General features: G+C 39.6%; 1 protein-coding gene across 1 annotated transcript in view; it reads right to left on the bottom strand.

Moving 5' to 3' along the window:
- Positions 1 to 18,641, bottom strand: part of LOC110266925 (uncharacterized) — a 44,504-nt gene extending 25,863 nt beyond the window's left edge. Inside the window, exons 1-2 of the mRNA XM_021112006.2 lie at positions 18,265 to 18,641; positions 16,859 to 17,104 (exon numbers count right to left, since the gene is read on the bottom strand). The gene's annotated coding sequence lies outside the window, so the exon portion shown is untranslated. The remainder of the gene's footprint in view (positions 1 to 16,858; positions 17,105 to 18,264) is intronic.
- Positions 18,642 to 19,845: the final 1,204 nt, after the last annotated feature.

The raw sequence follows: 19,845 nt of genomic DNA, 5'->3' as shown, positions 1-19,845 counted from the left end.
AACCATGGAGAGGAAGCATGAAAAGCTTCTCTCACTGCAAAGTCAACCAAAGCCCCCACAGTCAAACTCTAAGTTTGGTGTTGGGAGGCCACAATCAAACTCTAAGTTTGGTGTTGAACCCCCACATTCAAACTCTAAGTTTGGTGTTGGGAGGTTCCAACCTTGCTCTGACTATCTGTGAGGCTCCATGAGAGCTCACTGTCAAGCTATTGACATTAAAGAAACGCTTGTTGGGAGGCAACCCAATGTTATTTAATTATATTTAATTTTATTTTTATTTTTATTTCATGTTTTATTAGGTTGATGATCATGTGGAGTCACAAAAACTACTGAAAAAAATCAAAAACATAATGGAAAACAACATTAAAAATAGCACACCCTGGAGGAGGAGCATTCTTGCGTTTAAACGCCAGAAACAAGCATCTTTCTGGCATTAAACGCCAGAAACAAGCATCAAGCTGGCGTTAAACGCCAGAAACAGGCTACTTTTGGGCGTTTAACGCCAAAAACAGGCAGCAGTCTGGCGTTAAACTCTAGGATTGCACAGCAAGGGCGTTTACACGCCTAATTGGAGCATGGATGTTAAGTCCTTGACCCCTCAGGATCTGTGGACCCCACAGGATCCCCACAGGATCTGTAGACCCCACATGATTCCCACCTACCTTCTTCTCTCCTTTTCACACATTTTCATAACTCTCTTCCCTAAATACCCTTCACCAATCACCTCAATCACTCTTCCCCATCACCTCTTCACCATTCACATCCATCCCCTCTTCCCCATAAACCCCATCTACCTCCAAAATTCAAACTCTTTTCCCTCCCAAATCCAACCTTAATGGCTGAACCCTAAACCTCCCCCCACCCCTATATAAACCCCTCATTCCTCCTTCATTTTCACACAACACAACCCTTTCTTCTTACCCTTGGCAGAATACACACCTCTCTCCCTCTCCTCCATTCTTTTTCTTCTTCTCCTTCTTTCTTTCTTCTTTTGCTCGGGGACGAGTAAACATTTTAAGTTTGGTGTGGAAAAAGTATTGCTTTTTGTTTTTCCATAACCATCAATGGCACCTAAGGCCAGAGAATTCTCAAGAAAGAGGAAAGGGAAGGCAATTGCTTCTACCTCTGAGTCATGGGAGATGGAGAGATTCATCTCAAAGGTCCATCAAGACCACTTCTATGAAGTTGTGGCCAAGAAGAAAGTGATCCCTGAGGTTCCTTTCAAGCTCAAAAAGAATGAGTATCCAGAGATCCGACTTGAGATCCAAAGAAGAGGTTGGAAAGTTCTCACCAACCCCATTCAACAAGTCGGGATCTTACTGGTTCAAGAGTTCTATGCAAACGCATGGATCACTAGGAACCATGATCAAAGTGTGAACCCGAATCCAAAGCATTGGCTCACCATGGTTCGGGGGAAATACTTAGATTTCAGTCCGAAAAATGTAAGGTTGGCGTTCAACTTGCCAATGATGGAAGAAAACGCACGCCCCTACACTAGAAGGGTCAACTTTGATCAAAGGTTGGACCAAGTTCTCGTGGACATATGTGTGGAAGGAGCTCAATGGAAAGTTGACTCAAGAGGCAAGCCGGTTCAATTGAGAAGACTGGACCTTAAGCTTGTAGCTAGAGGATGGTTGGAGTTTATTCAACGCTCAATCATTCCTACTAGCAACCGGTCTGAAGTTACTGTAGACCGGGCCATCATGATCCATAGTATCATGATTGGGGAGGAAGTAGAGGTTCATGAGATTATACCTCAAGAACTCTACAAGGTGGCTGACAAGTCATCCACTTTGGCAAGGTTAGCTTTTCCTCACCTCATTTGCCATCTCTGCAATTCGGCTAGAATTGACATAGAGGGAGACATCCTCATTGAAGAGAACAAGCCCATCACTAAGAAGAGGATGGAGCAAACAAGAGATCATGGACCTCAACAAGAGCATGAGGAAATTCCTCACCATGAAATCCTTGAGATGCCTCAGGGGATGCACTTTCCTCCACAAAACTATTGGGAGCAAATCAACACCTCCCTAGGAGAATTAAGCTCCAACATGGGACAACTAAGGATGGATCACCAAGAGCACTCCATCATCCTCCATGAGATTAGAGAAGATCAAAGAGCTATGAGGGAGGAGCAACAACGACAAGGAAGAGACATAGAGGAGCTCAAGAGCACCATTGGTTCTTCAAGAAGAGGAAGACGTCACCCTCACTAAGGTGGACCCATTCCTTAATCTCCTTGTTCTTATTTTCTGTTTTTCGTTTACTATGCTTCATGTTTATTTATGTTTGTGTCTTTACTATATGATCACTAGTGTCTAAGTGTCTATGTCTTAAAGCTATGAATGTCCTATGAATCCATCACCTCTCTTAAATGAAAAATGTTCTAAAAAATAAAAGAACAAGAAGTACAGGGTTTCGAATTTATCCTTGAAACTAGTTTAATTATTTTGATGTGGTGACAATACTTTTTGTTTTCTGAATGAATGCTTGAACAGTGCATATGTCTTTTGATATTGCGGTTTATGAATGTTAAATATGTTGGCTCTTGAAAGAATGATGAAAAAGGAGACATGTTATTTGATAATCTGAAAAATAAAAAAATTGATTCTTGAAGCAAGAAAAAGCAGTGAATAGAGAAGAGCTTGCAAAAAAAAAAAAGGAAAAAAAAATTGGCGAAAAAAAATAGAAAGAAAAAGAAAAAGCAAGCAGAAAAAGCCAAAAGCTCTTTAAACCAAAAGGCAAGAGCAAAAAGCCAATAGCCCTTAAAACCAAAAGGTAAGGGTAATAAAAAGGATCCAAGACTTTGAGCATTAGTGGATAGGAGGGCCTAAAGGAATAAAATCCTGGCCTAAGCGGCTAAACCAAGCTGTCCCTAACCATGTGCTTGTGGCGTGAAGGTGTCAAGTGGAAACTTGAGACTGAGTGGTTAAAGTCAAGGTCCAAAGAAAAAAAAAAGAGTGTGCTTAAGAACCCTGAACACCTCTAATTGGAGACTTTAGCAAAGTTGAGTCACAATCTGAAAATGTTCACCTAGTTATGTGTCTGTGGCATGTATGTATCCGGTGGTAATACAGGAAAACAGAGTGCTCAGGGCCACGGCCAAGACTCATAAAGTAGCTATGTTCAAGAATCAACATACTGAACTAGGAGAATCAATAATACTATCTAAAATCTAAGTTCCTATAGATGCCAATCATTCTGAACTTCAATGGATAAAGTGAGATGCCAAAACTATTCAAGAGGCAAAAAGCTACTAGTCCCGCTCATCTGATTGGAGCTAAGTTTCATTGATATTTTAGAATTTATAGTATATTCTCTTCTTTTTATCCTATTTGATTTTCAGTTGCTTGGGGACAAGCAACAATTTAAGTTTGGTGTTGTGATGAGCGGATAATTTATACGCTTTTTGGCATTGTTTTTACATAGTTTTCAGTATGATTTAGTTAGTTTTTAGTATATTTTTATTAGTTTTTAAATAAAAATCACATTTCTGGACTTTACTATGATTTTGTGTGTTTTTCTGTGATTTCAGGTAATTTCTGGTTGAAATTGAGGGACTTGAGCAAAAATCAGATTCATAGGTTGAAGAAGGACTGCAGATGCTGTTGGATTCTGACCTCCCTGCACTCAAAGTGGATTTTCTGGAGCTACAGAACTCCAAATGGTGCGCTCTCAATTGCGTTGGAAAGCAGACATCCAGGGCTTTCCAGAAATATATAATAGTCCATACTTTTCCTGAGTTTAGATGACACAAACTGGCATTCAACGCTAGCTTCCTGCCCTATTTTGGAGTTAAACGCCAGAAATAGGTTGCAAAGTGGAGTTAAACGCTAGAAACAGGTTACAAACTGGCGTTCAACTCCAAGAGAAGCCTCTACATGTGTAAAGCTCAATGCTCAGCCCAAGCACACACCAAGTGGGCCCCAGAAGTGGATTTCTGTATCATTTACTCATTTCTGTAAACCTTAGTAACTAGTCTGATATAAATAGGACCCTTTACTATTGTATTAGACATCTTTGATCAGTTTTATGCTATCTTAGACCTTTATGGAGGCTGGCCATTTGGCCATGCCTGGACCTTGTTCTTATGTATTTTCAATGGTAGAGTTTCTACATACCAAAGATTAAGGTGTGAAGCTCTGCTATTTCTCATGAATTAATGCAAAGTACTATTATTTTTCTATTCAATTCAAGCCTATTTCTTATCTAAGATATACACTTGTTCTTCAACCTGAGGAAGGTGATGATCCATGACACTCATCATCTTTCTCACCCATGAACGCGTGCCTGACAACCACTTCCGTTCTACTTGCAATAGCTTAAGTACATATCTCTTAGCCTCCTGGTTCATGACGCATGGTTGCCTCTCCTAACAATCGAGCCTTCCATTCCATGAGACCAGAGTCTTCGTGGTATAGGCTAGAATTATTGGCGGCTATTCTTGAGATCCGGAAAGTCTAAACCTTGTCTGTGGTATTCCGAGTAGGATCCGGGAAGGGATGGCTGTGACGAGCTTCAAACTCGCGAGTGCTGGGCGTAGTGACAGACGCAAAAGGATTACTGAATCCTATTCCAGTATGATCGAGAACCGACAGATGAATAGCCATGCGGTGACAGCACATTTTGGACCATTTTCACTGTGAGGATGGGATGTAGCCATTGACGACGGTGATGGCCTACATAACGCTTGCCATGGAAAGGAGTAGGAATGATTGGATGAAGATAGCAAGAAAGCAGAGGTTCAGGAGGAACAAAAGCATCTCCATACGCTTATCTGAAATTCTCACCAATGAATTACATAAGTATTTTTGTCCTATTTTACATTTTATTTATCTTTTGATTATTAAAACTCTATAACCATTTGAATCCGCCTGACTGAGATTTATAAGGTGACCATAGCTTGCTTCAAGCCGACAATCTCCGTGGGATCGACCCTTACTCACGTAAGGTTTATTACTTGGACGACTCAGTGCACTTGCTGGTTAGTTGTGCGAAGTTGTGATAAAGTGTGATTCACGTTTGAGAGCACCAAGTCTTTGGTGCCATTGTTGATGATCACAATTTTGTGCACCAGTGGTCCTTGCCCATGATATCTTGGAGGGTGTTGTTGCCTAAAGGGTTGATCAGATCCTTTTGGCTCCATCCATCTTTTATTGCTTAGACCTTGATGCATATTCCTGTTATAGCTTTCATTCCTTTCAACAAATTTAGAACCAAACTCAAAGCGAGAGGGGTGAGAATTCATAGTAGCTAATGGAAAAAGGAAAAAAAACGAAAACAAATAAACAAGTAAAAGAAAAATATTTTCAATAACCAATAATAAGGCACACGTTTACAATTCCCCGGCAACGGCGCCATTTTGAAAGAGCGAAACTCTCGCGCGATCTAGAATTTTCGCAAATAAATTCGCTTTGTAAGTATAGCTTCTAGACCGACAAGAATTCCTTTCTTACAAACGTTTTGTTTGTTACTTAAGCAAACCCAATAAAATTGATAACCGAGTATTTAAATCTCGGGTCGTCTTCTCCATCATGGATCTAAGTGGAAATGAACAGTCCAGGAGGACTTTGGGGTCATATTCTAACCCCTCTACTGCTTCATATGGGAGTAGCATCTGCATACCTTCCATTGGAGTCAGTAGCTTTGAGTTGAATCCTCAGCTCATTATCATGGTGCAGCAAAGTTGCCAGTATTTCGGTCTTCCACAGGAAGAACCTACAGAATTTCTGGCACAGTTTCTACAGATTGCTGACACAGTACATGATAAAGAAATAGATTAGGATGTCTACAGACTATTACTGTTTCCATTTGCTGTAAAAGATCAAGCTAAGAGGTGGTTGAATAACCAACCTAAGGCCAGCATAAGGACATGGAAACAGCTGACAGAAAAATTCCTGAATCAATACTTTCCCCCAAAACGGATGACACAGCTAAGGCTGGACATCCAAGGCTTTAAACAAGGAGATAATGAATCTCTTTATGATGCCTGGGAGAGATATAGAGAGATGCTACGAAAATGCCCCTCTGAAATGTTTTCAGAGTGGGTTCAGTTAGACATCTTCTACTATGGGCTTACAGAAGGAGCTCAGATGTCTTTAGATTACTCAGCTGGTGGATCTATCCACATGAGAAAGACAATTGAAGAGGCTCAAGAGCTCATTGATACAGTTGCCAGGAATCAGCATCTGTATCTAAGCAGTGACCCTTCCATGAAAGAAGAAGTTAAAACAGTAACTGCTAAACTCAGTCCTGTAAAACAAGCTGCTGAATTCAATCAGCAATTGGACTTTCTAACAAGGCAGCTAGCCGAATTTAAAGATAGGCTACAAGAGACAAGAATGGCCAATATACATATGGAAGAACAGTTTAGGCAAACAAAGCAACATCTATCAAGACAAATAACAGAAGAATGCCAAGCAGTTCAATTAAGAAGTGGGAAAACATTAAATACCCCACCTCAAGGCAGCAAAAAGCCAAGAAATGAGCAAACCACCCAAGATTCACCTGAGGACAGTAAGAGCCCAGGGAGAAATAATTCTGGCGCTAAAACGCCAGAAAATTGGTGGAAGGCTGGCGTTGAACGCCCAGACCATGCCCAAAACTGGCGTTCAACGCCAGAAACAAGGCAGGATTGGCGTTCAATGCCAGAAATGGGCAAGGATCTGGCGTTGAACGCCCAAAATGGGCAAGATCTGGCACTGAACACCCAAAATGGGCATAGTTCTGGCGTTCAGACGCCAGGAACAGACAATGAGTTGGCGTCTCACGTCACTCCAGCTTCTAACTCTAGCACTCAATTGCCAGTGAGGGATCAGACACACACAAGTGCTTATGACAACCCCTCTAAAAAGGCTTCTTCAACCACTTCTGTAGGCAATAAACCTACAGCAACTAAGGTTGAAGAATATAAAGCCAAGATACCTTATCCTCAAAAACTCTGAAAAGAGGAGCAGGATAAGCAATTTGCTCGCTTTGCAGATTATCTCAGGACTCTTGAAATAAAGATTCCATTTGCAGAAGCACTTGAGCAAATACCTTCTTATGCCAAGTTCATGAAAGAGATCTTGAGTCATAAAAAGGATTGGAGAGAAACAGAAAGAGTTCTCCTCACTGAAGAATGCAGTGCAGTCATTCTGAAAAGCTTTCCTGAAAAGCTTAAAGACCCTGGGAGTTTTCTGATACCATGCATATTAGAAGGTCAATGCACCAAGACAGCTTTATGCGATCTTGGGGCAAGCATCAACCTAATACCTGCATCCACTATCAGAAAGCTTGGCTTAACTGAAGAAGTTAAACCAACCCGGATATGTCTCCAACTTGCTGATGGCTCCACTAAATACCCATCAGGCGTGATTGAAGACATGATTGTCAGAGTTGGGCCATTCGCCTTTCCCACTGACTTTGTTGTGCTGGAAATGGAGGAGCACAAGAGTGCTACTCTCATTCTAGGAAGACCCTTCCTAGCAACTGGACGATCCCTCATTGACGTCCAACAGGGGGAAATAACCCTGAGAGTCAATGATGAGGAGTTTAAGTTGAACGCTGTTAAAGCCATGCAGCATCCTGACACATCAAAAGACTGCATGAAAGTTGATCTTATTGACTCTTTGGTAGAAGAGATCAACATGGCTGAGAGTCTCGAATCAGAGTTGGAAAACATCTTTAAAGATGTTCAGCCTAATTTGGAGGATTCAGAGGACATGAAAGAGCCTCTGAAAATTCTTCTGGAAGAGGAAAAACCTCCTAAACCCGAGCTCAAGCCATTACCACCATCCTTGAAATATGCATTTCTGGGAGAAGGTGACACTTTTCCAGTGATCATAAGCTCTGCTTTAAATTCACAGGAAGAGGAAGCACTTATTCAAGTGCTAAGGACACAAAAGACAGCTCTTGGGTGGTCCATAGGTGACCTTAAGGGCATAAGCCCAGCTAGATGCATGCACAAAATCTTATTGGAGGATAATGCTAAACCAGTGGTTCAACCACAGAGGCGGCTAAATCCAGCCATGAAGGAAGTGGTGCAGAAAGAGGTCACCAAATTACTAGAGGCTGGGATTATTTATCCTATTTCTGATAGCCCCTGGGTGAGCCCTGTCCAAGTCATCCCAAAAAAGGGAGGCATGACAGTGATTCATAATGAAAAAAATGAACTGGTTCCTACAAGAACAGTTACAGGGTGGCGCATGTGTATTGACTACAGAAGGCTCAATACAGCCACCAAAAAGGATCATTTTCCTTTACCATTCATAGACCAGATGCTAGAAAGACTGGCAGGTCATGATTACTACTGCTTTTTGGATGGCTACTCAGGCTATAACCAGATTGCAGTAGATCCCCAGGATCAAAAGAAAACAGCATTCACATGTCCATCTGGAGTGTTTGCTTATAGAAGGATGCCATTTGGGCTGTGTAATGCGCCTGCAACCTTCCAGAGATGCATGCTCTCTATTTTCTCTGATATGGTGGAAAAATTTCTGGAAGTCTTCATGGATGACTTCTCAGTATATGGAGACTCATTCAGCTCCTGTCTTGATCACCTAAAACTTGTTCTGAAAAGATGCCAAGAGACCAACCTAGTTTTAAACTGGGAAAAATGTCACTTCATGGTGACTGAAGGGATTGTTCTTGGGCATAAAATCTCAAACAAGGGAATAGAGGTGGATCAAGCAAAAATAGAGGTAATTGAAAATTACCACCACCTGCCAATGTTAAGACAATCAGAAGCTTTCTGGGGCATGCAGGATTCTATAGGAGGTTTATAAAGGATTTTTCAAAAATCGCAAAACCTCTAAGCAATCTGCTAGCTGCTGACATGCCATTTGTGTTTGACACAAAGTGCCTGCAAGCGTTTGAAACGCTGAAAGCTAAGCTGGTCACAGCACCAGTTATTTCTGCACCAGACTGGACATTACCATTTGAGCTAATATATGATGCCAGTGATCACGCCATTGGTGCAGTGTTGGGACAGAGGCATGACAAGCTTCTGCACGTCATTTATTATGCTAGTCGCGTTTTAAATGATGCCCAGAAAAATTACACAACCATAGAAAAGGAATTACTTGCAGTGGTTTACGCCATTGACAAGTTCAGATCATACTTAGTAGGATCAAAAGTGATTGTGTATACTGACCATGCTGCTCTTAAATATCTACTCACAAAGCAGGATTCAAAACTCAGGCTCATCAAATGGGTGTTGCTTCTGCAAGAGTTTGATATAGAAATAAGAGACAGAAAAGGGACAGAAAACCAAGTGGCTGATCATCTGTCTCGGATAGAGCCAGTAGAAGGGACGTCCCTCCCCTCTCTTGAGATCTTTGAGACTTTTCCGGATGAGCATTTATTTGCCATTCAGGAAGCACCATGGTTTGCCGATATTGCAAACTATAAAGCTGCAAGGTTCATACCCAAGGAGTACAACAGGATACAAAAGAAAAAATTAATTACTGATGCAAAGTACTACTTGTGGGATGAACCCTATCTCTTTAAGAGATGTGCAGACGGAATAATCCGTAGGTGTTTGCCTAGAGAAGAAGCACAGAGAATCCTATGGCATTGCCACGGATCTCAATATAGAGGCCATTTCGGAGGTGAGCGAACAGCCACCAAGGTCCTCCAATGTGGCTTCTATTGGCCCACACTCTATAAAGATTCCCGAGAGTTTGTACGTAATTGTGACAGTTGCCAAAGAGCTGGTAATCTGCCTCATGGTTACACCATGCCTCAACAAGGAATCTTGGAAATTGAGTTGTTTGACGTATGGGGGATTGACTTCATGGGACCTTTCCCACCATCATACTCAAACACTTATATTCTGGTGGCAGTTGACTATGTATCAAAATGGGTTGAGGCCATTGCCACACCCACCAATGATACTAAAACAGTACTGAAGTTCCTCCAGAAACATATCTTTAGTAGGTTTGGCGTCCCTAGAGTACTAATTAGTGATGGGGGCACTCACTTCTGCAATAAACAGCTTTACTCTGCCATGGTTCGGTATGGAATTCGCCACAAGGTGGCTACTCCATACCATCCACAAACCAATGGACAAGCTGAAGTCTCTAACAGAGAATTAAAGAGAATCCTGGAACGGACAGTAAATACCCGTAGAAAGGATTGGGCACGGAGCTTAGATGATGCTCTATGGGCTTACAGAACAGCATTCAAGACCCCTATAGGGACCTCTCCATACCAACTTGTGTATGGTAAGGCATGTCACCTGCCCGTAGAACTGGAACATAAGGCCTACTGGGCAACCAGATTCCTAAACTTTGATGCCAAATTAGCAGGAGAAAAAAGATTGCTCCAGCTAAATGAGCTAGAGGAGTTCAGATTCACAGCTTTTGAAAATGCCAAGCTTTATAAAGAGAAATAAAAAAAGTGGCATGACAGAAAGCTGTCATCTAGAATCTTTGAACCAGGACAGAAGGTTCTGCTGTTTAACTCTAGACTCAGGCTATTTCCCGGGAAATTGAAATCCCGGTGGAGGGGACCATACGTGATTACAAGTGTCTCACCATATGGTCATGTGGAGCTTCAAGATATTGATTCTGATAAGAGGTTCATTGTCAATGGACAGAGAATCAAGCACTATCTTGAAGGCAACGTTGAGCAAGAGTGCTCAAGGCTGAAGCTAGATTAAAAGCTCAGCAAGGTCCAGCTAAAGACAATAAAGAAGCGCTTGCTGGGAGGCAACCCAGCCATGGGGCATCAATCCTCTAAGAATTTTGCCCTATTTTTATTTTTATTTGTTTATATAGAGTTCATTGACAACAAGGTAAAGAATCAATTGCATAAGTTCACAGGGTTACAGAAGGAATCTGCATACAAAACAGAGAAAAGGAGCTCACTGGCAAGAAAACACCAGTAAGAGCCTGTTTTGGGTGTTCAGCGCCCAAAAGGGGCAGCCAGTGGGCGCTGAACGCCAGTAAGGATAGCAATCTGGCGTTCAACGCTAGAAAAGGGCAACAACTGGGCGTTGAACGCCCAGGAGAGCAGCATTTGGGCGTTGAACGCCCAAAACAGGCAGCGTTTGGGCGTTCAAATGCCAGGATAGTGGGGAGGAGCTCTCCTTCTACCCATCTCCTTTCTTTTCTTTTGCTCGAGGACAAGCAAACCTCTAAGTTTGGTGTGCTTATCCGTGATCACTAAGATCATGGCCCCTAAAGAAAAACAACCCACTCCAAGAGCCAAGAAAGAGAGTATTCCAAAACCACTTTGGAATCAAGGGAAGTTCTTAACCAAGGAACTGAAGCGTCAGGAGTTATCTCTTGAAGGACCAAGCACCTCACAGACTAGAGGAACATCCACTTCCAAACCTCAAGGTTGTTGAGTTCTAATCTTAGCCTTAACTCTGTGATAATTGTTCTTATTTTAAGTTTTACCTTAGGAGTCATATAGTAGTAATTAGTATCTATTTTGATTTTATCTCCAATTAAGTTATAGTCTATTTTTCTCATCATCAACAAACATGAATAAAATAGTAGATCTTTTGAATAAGAGGCAATAAAATTTTGAGTTTTTAATAAGAGAAATTCTAATTAGTTACATGTGGTGGCAATGCTTTCTGTCTTCTGAATGAATGCTTGAACAGTGCATATGTCTTTTGAATTTGTTGTTTAAGACTGTTAAATATGTTGGATCTTGAAAGAATGATGAACATGAGACATGTTATTGATAATCTGAAAAATCATAAAAAAATGATTCTTGAAGCAAGAAAAAGCAGCAGAGAACAAAGCTTGCAGAAAAAAAAAGAGAGAGAGAGAGAAAGCAAGCAGAAAAAGCCAAAGCTCTTAAAACCAAAAGGCAAGAGCAAAAAGCCAATAGCCCTTAAAACCAAAAGGCAAGGTTAATAAAAAGGATCCCAAGGCTTTGAGCATCAGTGGATAGGAGGGCCTAAGGGAATAAAATCCTGGCCTAAGCGGCTAAACTAAGCTGTCCCTAACCATGTGCTTGTGGCGTGAAGGTGTCAAGTGAAAACTTGAGACTGAGCGGTTAAAGTCAAGGTCCAAAGCAAAAAGAAGAGTGTGCTTAAGAACTCTGGACACCTCTAATTGGGGACTTTAGCAAAGCTGAGTCACAATCTAAAAGGTTCACCCAATTATGTGTCTGTGGCATTTATGGATCCGGTGATAATACTGGAAAACAAAGTGCTTAGGGCCACGGCCAAGACTCATAAAATAGCTGTGTTCAAGAATCATCACACTGAAATAGGAGAATCAATAACACTATCTGAATTCTAAGTTCCTATAGATGCCAATCACTCTGAGCTTCAATGGATAAAGTGAGATGCCAAAACTGTTCAGAAGCAAAAAGCTACTAGTCCCGCTCATCTAATTAGAATCTGAGCTTCACTCAAAAACTCTGAGATATTATTGCTTCTCAACCTATTAGTCTTCTATTTTATTTGTCTAGTTGCTTGAGGACAAGCAACAGTTTAAGTTTGGTGTTGTGATGAGCGGATATTTTATACGCTTTTTGGGGTTAATTTCATATAGTTTTGAGTATGTTCTAGTTAGTTTTTAGTCTATTTTCATTAGTTTTTATGAAAAATTCATATTTCTGGACTTTACTATGAGTTGTGTGTTTTTCTGTAATTTCAGGTATTTTTCTGGCTGAAATTGAGGGAGCTGAGCAAAAATCTGATTCAGGCTGAAAAAGAACTGCTGATGCTGTTGGTTCGACCTCCCTGCACTCAAAGTGGATTTTCTGGAGCTACTGAACTCGAAATGGCGTGCTTCTAATTGCGTTAGAAAGTAGACATCCAGGTCTTTCCAGCAATATATAATAGTCCATACTTTGCTCAAGGATAGACGATGTAAACTGGTGTTCAACGCCAGTTCTCTGCCCAATTCTGGCGTTCAGCGCCAGAAAAGGATTAAAAGTTGGAGTTCAACGCCAGAAATGGATCCAAACCTGGCGTTGAACGCCCAAAATGACCTTATACACGTGAATTGCTTAACTCTCAGCCCTAGCACACACCAAGTGGGCCCCAGAAGTGGATCTCTATACCATCTGTTATGGTTTACTCAATTTCTGTAAACCTAGGCTACTAGTTTAGTATTTAAACAACTTTTAGAGACTTATTTTGTATCTCATGACATTTTTAGATCTAAACTTTGTACTCTTTGACGGCATGAGTCTCTAAACTCCATTGTTGGGGGTGAGGAGCTCTGCTGTGTCTCGATGAATTAATGCAAGTATTTCTGTTTTCTATTCAAACATGCGTGTTCCTATCTAAGATATCCATTCGCGCCTAACTATGGAGAAGGTGATGATCAGTGACACTCATCACCTTCCTCAATCCATGAACGTGTGTCTGACAACCACCTCCGTTCTACATCAGATTGAATGAATATCTCTTAGATTCCTTAATCAGGATCTCCGTGGTATAAGCTAGATTGATGGCGGCATTCATGAGAATCCGGAAAGTCTAAACCTTGTCTGTGGTATTCCGAGTAGGATTCAGGGATTGAATGACTGTGACGAGCTTCAAACTCGCGAGTGCTGGGCGTAGTGACAGACGCAAAAGGAGGGTGAATCCTATTCCAGCATGATCGGGAACCTCAGATGATTAGCCGTGCTGTGACAGAGCATTTGGACCATTTTCACAAGAGGAGGGGATGTAACCATTGACAACGGTGATGCCCCAATATACAGCTTGCCATAGAAGGACGTGCGTGCGTGAATCAGAGAACAGAGGAAAGCAGAGATTCAGAAGACAAAGCATCTCCAAAAACTCCAACATATTCTCCATTACTGCATAACAAGTAACTTTTAACCCATGCTCTCTTGTTCATTCGCAATTCAACTGATAAATATAATTGACTTCCTGACTAAGAATTGCAAGATAACCATAGATTGCTTCAAACCAACAATCTCCGTGGGATTCGACCCTTACTCACGTAAGGTATTACTTGGACGACCCAGTGCACTTGCTGGTTAGTGGTACGAGTTGTGAAAAGTGTGATTCACAATTCGTGCACCACCCCGCCCTGCAGGCTTTGTGTCCGCCATGGTTTCGTGAGGAGGAGGAGTGGGGGACATGGTTGTTAGCCGTCTCCCTATTGTGCTTCAATATCATCCGCTTTCACCACGTTGATCGGGTGAAACGGTTCCCGGCCGCCAACTGGCTCTGCGCTTCCCTACCCTTCGTAACAAACAACTTCTGCAGTCTCTCGTACGTGATACGTACAATGGCCGAAATGGGCAAGTAGTGTGTCCCCTTCAACACAGCATTGATGCACTCGGACAGATTTGTGGTCATGTGTCCAAACCTCCGGCCATTGTCGCAATGTTGAAGCAAAATCTCCTTTCTGAAACGACTAGCCCAATCCGCCATCGCCGGGGAGACGCCCCTCAATGCATCCATGTACCACTCATACCCGGCTTGACTTGGACTGTAAGCAGCGTTTATGAGGTATCGCTTGCCCTCGACTGAATTGAATCAGCTCATGAAATTTGTAGCCATGTGTCTAATACAGTAAGCATGGAACGCCCTAGGGGGATGCCACCTGCTATCATCGGCTCCTAGGGCGGCCTTGATGGCCTGTGATCTGTCAGATATAACCAGTAAGCTGTCTTGTGGGGTCACGTGGTGCATCAAATTAGTAAGAAAGAACGACCATGACTCAGTGCTCTCAGACTCAACAATGGCAAAAGCAATTGGTAGTATGTTGCTGTTGCCGTCTTGCGCTACCGCTATAAGTAACACTCCACCATACTTACCATACAGATGCGTGCCGTTTATAGAGACGAATGGCTTACAATGCTTGAAGGCCTTGACACATGACGGAAAAGCCCAAAATACTTTGTCGAACATGCAGCAGTCGTGCACCATGAGGTGTCCTTCATAGTACGGTTTGACGCGTAGGTCACATATGGTGCTGGGGAAACAGCTCTGCAGTGCCTGAAGCAGTTTCGGCACCTTGTTATACGACTCTTTCCAATCATCGTAGATCCGTGCAATTGTCTTCTACTTTGCTATCCACACCTTTCTGTATGATGGTTTAAAGTGATAGCTTTCTTGGACCGCACCTTGCAACACCGGGATACTCACAGACGGGTTGGACTGAATCAAGGGCAATATGACTCTACAGATGAGACTGCTATCTAACTGATGATGGTTTTGAGATATGGTGGGTTCCAGACAGCTGTGTGATCCACCAAACTTTCGAACCTCCCTAATCACAACAAAAAATTTATTCTTACAAATCATATATAACCAAAATAACATATCATACAAAACTACTCAAATTCACATTTAAAATTGAACTTACCAGTATCCGAGATTCTGACGAAGGGCCACACGGAGGCTCCATTGACACCCACTATCAGCTTGACGACACTGCACATGGTATTTTAACCGGTCAGACTCGATCACCCGATACTCAGCACTCCTGTGAATACTATAGTTCTTCATACCTTGAAGCACTGCCTCTCGGCTTCTGAACATGTGTCCAACCCGGCGTCCAGATCTAGACTGTGATAGTGACTTGGCACAGCTGCTAGTACCGGAATCGGATGAGATGGAGGCAGCACATGGCGCGGCACAGCCCCTGCAGGTGTCTCCGGCACAAACTCATCCTCATCGCCACCATCGGAAGACTCACTGTCTCCACTGTCCGCCACGTAATCCTTGTCCGACTCATCCTCACCCTCCTTTGCCTCATGCTCCGGAATCGCGACATGAATGGGCGGCGGTGCGAGAGGTCGGTCGTCCTACACATAGGTTTCGTGTGCAGAACCCCCACTACCACCGTGACCCACCTCGGCGGACAGCTCTATTACCTGTTCACACATGATCCTCCCATGAATGTCAAACATCAGTCGCACATGCTCATCCCCGTGAAGTTAGGATAGTCAAAACCGGAAGACTCCGTTTCCCATGGGTGCCAGCAACCTGTACGCCACCCTTCCGATTTTCCTCGCTTGTTTCCCACCAACCTTGCTCAATATCAAACTCTTCAAATCCGACAACATCTCCACACGCTGAGTGCGAAACAATATCGGATCGTGACACTCAAATGTCACCCCGTTGTCGCCATTTCTCATACGACAATTTGGATAAAGAAGCACAACTATGAATGGATTGTTACTGGCCATTCAGCTTTGTTTTTGAGAGAAAAAAGAGACAGAGAAAGGATATGAAATGTGTGTAAAGAATACCAAGGGTTACACATCCTTTTATAGATGCTGGATATTTGTCTTATATATATATATATCTCGTTTACACTGTAAACGAGATATACACGTGCCAGCCTTGCTATATCTTGTTTACACTGTAAACGAGATATAGCAAGGAAATTTAAATCGGTAAATTCTCCAAAAATATTTATTTTGGTAAATATTACACTTATTTTATTTATTAAAATAAAAAAACCCAAATTCAAGTATGGTCCAAATTTTTAACTTACAAAAAAAATTGAATCCGCCTAATTAACACTTCCATTCAAAAATTAATTTCAGTTAATACTTAATATAAAGAGACAAATTACTGCAAATTATCCGATTGATTAGCCAAGAGACTACAAGACATGATTGGACATAGAGTACAATACAACAGGTATCAATTTTTAAAAGCTTCCACCTAAATTCTATATGTATAGAAAAAATTACATTCTACACCATAGAATTCACCATCCAATAATTTTAAAATATATTTATAGTTACACATATCCAAGAGAAGACAGGAAATTCACAAATATGCTTTGTGCAGAGCAAACATAGAAGGAACCAAAACTAAAGGGAATAAAAACTAAGTTGTGTAAATTAAAAAATATGATGAGAGAAAAAAAATCAGCCAGCACAAAGTCAATAGATTGGACTCAAAGAGAAGTTAGAGTTTGAATAAACCTACCTTTGACCTTCACAAGCAATGGCTCATTTTCATCTCTTTTATTCTTAGGTGTAGCAGGTTCTGGAAGATCAACACCACTTTGATTTAACATCTCCATCTCTTAAATTTCATCCCCATCATCATTGAGACTTATTTGTTCCAACCCATCTTCCTAACTCAAGTTTATGTCTTTACTTTGTCTTCGTAGCTCTTCAAGGATTGATTGTTCGAAAATATTACGTTTATGCTTCATGGTATACTAAATGCCTGCAACACAAAGTCATAGACAGCATAAAAAGAATTTAGAAAAAATAAAAATCAAATAAAATAGTGACATAAAATAGTTCATATAATTGAAACACAAGAAGTCAAATAACATAAAAAAAAAGTTTCATAAATGTCTCTACATGTAACTATATTAAATATTACTAAGCATAATCCAATACAACATATTCAGTAAGTCAATCATAGAGCATATTTAACAAGTCAAACTTAAATTTAGATTCAGAATATTTCCAAAGTTTCATCATTAATAATTGAAAGAAATCATTCATGTCCAACCATACTAAATCAATAATTTCCTGCTTAGAAACTGGTAAATATATATTTGGTTCAGTTGGATAATATTCCTCCGACCTTCTATAATCTCTTAAGTATTAAACCCAAACATGAACATCAAGAGTACTGACTCATATAACTAGATTCAAGAATATATGATTCATGAGGAATGCCGCAAGATACTGCCTATGAGCAATGTGAATAAAGTTAATGATGTAAGTGCTACTGAAAATTACAATTTGTGCCCCATGAATGATAAATTATTTAAGGTCTTCCTGGTCAAGGTTTGAGTAGTTTGCCGTGATCATGCAAGAGAAGATAACAACAATATATAATAAAACCAAAGCTTAAATCAATAATTCGAGGGATGAAAGGAAATTTTTGCAGTAAATAAAAAATTTTGAAAATATGAACAACTATATCCACTTTCATAGTAACTAGTTTAATAGGAGTAAATTTTATATCACTAAATGGGATTAGCATTCATTTTATTATATAAGTAAATTGAAAAGCCCAATATAGAAAAAATCCCCGTCAATGTAGTAATGATGACTACGATTCCATTATGTGTTAGTGATATCAAACTATTTGCTTAAAACGTCACACATAATATGCATCATGTTTGAGAGAAAATTACCGTATTAGGGATTCAAGTGCTAGGTTGCTGCTAGTCTTGTGCCGATCTTGGATTTGCTATTGATGCTCTGTACGAGGTAGGCAATAAAAGGATAATTCCTTACAACATCAAACCAAATAATATAAACACATGCCCATTTCTAAACCATCATCTAATCCCTTCTTTTTTTTTTTGAAATACAGAAATACCAGATAAAATAAAAATTTACAAAGGATCAAATTTGGAAAAAAACCTGGAGAAATTCATGTTGTTGACGACACGACGTTGAGCAGTGTGACCTAGTAAGAGCTGCGACCTATGAGCGCAAAGCCCGACTGTGACTTGTCAAAGCCCGACGTTGAGCGCAAAGCCTGTCAGAGGCTGTCGGAAGTGCGAGGTCTGAGTCGGAGGAGGCGGCCATAAGCAGGAGGTACAGCAGCGTCAGCGAGTGAAAGCTGTGACTTGTACACGTGTATCACGAGCGTTGATGTTGCCAGCGGCACAAGATCGGAGGCTGGCGAGGGTGCGAGATCTGAGCCCAAGGAGACAGATACATGCAGAGGTGGATTAAGGCCGGTGAGTGAAAGTTTGAATGAGCTCCGAAACTGAAAGATAAAAAGGGGCGGTTTTGATTCAAGCTTGGGGTTTTTGGTGCAGATTCAAGACTTGATTTGAATTAAGCTTGGTTTTCTTGGCGCAAATTCTCAAATTAAAATAAAATTATGAGTTTAGTTTCTTTATGTAGTTATAAAAAATTATCATTTATGTCAATATATCATGATTCATTTTGCATATAATATTCATTCATCTAAGTTCATAGAGTGCTTTAAAAAAATTATATTTAAGTAATTTTTTATCTTTTAACTATTTTATATTTTAAAATTCAAAATTTTGTATTTTTATTTTTATTCAAGGTTTATTTTTATATTTTAGTTTAATTCAGTTAATCAAAAGTATGAATATTAATTTTATTTTTAATTTTTAGGATAAATAAAAAGATGGGACTTTTTTTTATAAATTAAATGATTAAAAAACTTACTTATTATAGAATAAGTTAAGTCTTTTTCTTAACTATAGGAGTACATATAATTCACTCTTGAATGTAATTAAAATACATATAAATTTTTTCATTTTTTTAAAATTTACATTAATTATTAAAATTATGATATAATGGATGTACTCCTTTAAAAGAAAAAATAAAAATGACTTCATAAGTATTTTTTTTGGTTGGGAGTAAACATAACTCAATAAGTAAGAAGTCTAATTCAAACGATAATAGATAAGTAAAATAAATAATAAAAAACAAACATAAAATTTATTTTTTTTGCAGATATTTAGTATAAAAATAAATATAATTAAAATAAAAATTAATAATAATAAAATTAAAAATAATTAAAGATGTTTTATATAATATTAAAGAAATATTTTTTTATCTATTCGAATTATGCATAAAGATAAAAAGTGTTTTGAATATAAATTTTTAAATATGTTTCAAATTAAATAAGATTGAGAAAATAAATAAATATAATATATAAATAACTAATTTATAAACCATGTTAATAAATCTTTATCTTAATTTTATTATAGATAATAATAATATAATTTTTTATCTTTTTCAATTTAAATTTAATTATTTTATATTTTTTACATATCTTAAATAATTTAAAATATTTTATTTTTAATAATTAATTTTTATTTATTGATATTAAATTTATAATTTTAAAAATAAAAATATAAAAATATTTTTTTAACTCAATAAAAAAGCGGCTGAACTAGCACGGCAGCGCCTGTTGAGCTGCTAGTATAAGATAATTACATATTTTAAATTAAATTT

This window comes from Arachis ipaensis, chromosome B9, assembly GCF_059453495.1.
Source record: "Arachis ipaensis isolate K30076 ecotype BB chromosome B9, ASM5945349v1, whole genome shotgun sequence".
NCBI classification, from domain to species: Eukaryota; Viridiplantae; Streptophyta; class Magnoliopsida; order Fabales; family Fabaceae; genus Arachis; species Arachis ipaensis.
The sequence above is the reverse complement of the archived record's forward strand: the minus strand, read 5'-3'. Positions and strand labels throughout refer to the sequence as shown.